Below are 2,112 nucleotides of genomic sequence, written 5' to 3' on the forward strand. Positions count from 1 at the left end.
AGGCCGTGGGGCGTTATAATGTGACGTCAATCCCTACTATTACGTTGGTAAAAGAGTAGCCCGAAGAGGTTGGCGGGTGGGTGGTGATGACTAGCTGCCTTCCCTCTAGTCTTACACTGCTAAATTAGGGACGGCTAGCGCAGATAGCCCTCGTGTAGCTTTGCGCGAAATTCAAAAACAAACAAACATGAATTCGTAAACATGATAAATTCATGAAATTTATTGGAAACGCTGCATTACAATCCCTATAATGCTTTCAAACAATTATTTTTTTCTTTATAATGTCAACTAACTGTACATGCTCTTATAATTTTGTGGACATATTTATTTTCAAGATTTTTTTACCCTTTTCTCATCAAATAGCCCCCCAGTGGCACAGCGGTATGTCTGCGGACTTACAACGCTAGAATCCGGGTTTCGATACCCGTGGTGGGCAGAGCACAGATAGCCTATTGTGTAGCTTTGTGCTTAATTACAAACAAACAAACAAAACTCATCAAATAAGATTAATAAATTATTACAGAAGTATTAAATTAATAGAAATACTATCATATCTATATTTAATTTCAAACGCATTTTTCAATGGATAAAAATATATAGAGCTCTGAGGGCATATGTTTAAACTTGAATTTAAAGCTATCACTAGTTAAAATCCTTATGTTTTCTTCTCTTTTCAATATGTTTGTTTCCAGTTATGCTTAATTATATCTTATTTTGCGTCCACATTGCCATCTAGTGTAGTAACAATGAGACAAATAAAATTAAAGTGGTGTGATTATAACCATAAGGAAATTGACACAGTGAACTTATTTGAAAATGCTCCTCAATAAACCTCGGAGCATTTTTTTATTATGTTAAATTCGCTAGTTTATGTTGGAGGAAATTCAAAAACTAATGCCCATTTCTCACACTTTTATTTCACTGTACAGTATCTAAACTCAAATTATCTTGGTTTTTGGACTAGCTACCTCAGTCAAGGTCAAGTTCTCGAATCGTTTTATTTACTTGCCAGATTCGACTGGATAAAGAAAACTAAAGACTAGTTAACCTTTTGACTACTACTTACATTTTAAAGGATATCCCACTAATGAAGTTTGCGGTCCCTGATACCCATAATTTTGGAAATTATCGATAATGCAATGAATCAATAACAGGTTATCTTTATGTAAGGTATCCATATAATTAAGAGAAAACCGTGTCCAACCAATTAGCCTACGGTACCAAGTTCTTAGACCTCTGAGTTAGGAGCCATATTGGTAGAATAAAAATGTTTTTAATTAACCACCTAATTTTCTAGGTCAATAACATAATAACAGCTATACTACTGGATGAAGCGTCACTTCTTCGAGCTACCAAAGAAGTAATTTTCTTGTATATCAATTACCCTGTCACTGGTTTTGTTTACCGCCCCATATTTACCAGTTATTCATAAACGATCTTTTGTTGTATCTGGAGTCTTATATAAGTCCTTGTGATGTTGGGTGAAATATCGCATTAGAAATGTCTGGAGCATTCAGAAATGCTTTTTCGTGAACTTCAATAGTAACTATTGCATTTCTTGATGTTCATGTTTAACTCATCTCTTGGGATTTAGCAAACTGTTACTCATCTAAAAATTGTTAACAATGCAATTTGTCAAACACAAACTTACAATTTCTATTCGGTTCTGACCGAACTTACTCCTTTCTTAGTCTTTCTTTCCATTAAACCATTTAAGGGGCTTCGCGGATTGGTTTATAACGTGTACACAGCGTGGTCACAAGTAAATAGACACCACCTTTTCAGAAAAAAATGGAATTTTTCAGTCATATTCACATGAATTAATATATTTATAATTTAATTAATATCTAGTAGATCTTCCTTTCACTTCGTGGAGTTCGTTGATCCTTTGGGGCATCGTGAGAATCATCTCGCCAATTTTAGATTATGGGATTTTCGCCCACTTTTGCTTCAAAACTTGGAGTAGATCGCTCTTCGAAGTTGGGTTTTTTGTTATTTTTTGACTTGCCGGTCGAGTATAGCCCAAAGGTTTTCGATGGAGTTCATGTCAGGAGATTGGCTCGGCCAGGGCAACTTCTGGATACCATTTTCTTCCTGCCATTTTTAGGGGTT

This window comes from Limulus polyphemus, unplaced genomic scaffold, assembly GCF_000517525.1.
Source record: "Limulus polyphemus unplaced genomic scaffold, Limulus_polyphemus-2.1.2 Scaffold185, whole genome shotgun sequence".
Classification (NCBI taxonomy): domain Eukaryota; kingdom Metazoa; phylum Arthropoda; class Merostomata; order Xiphosura; family Limulidae; genus Limulus; species Limulus polyphemus.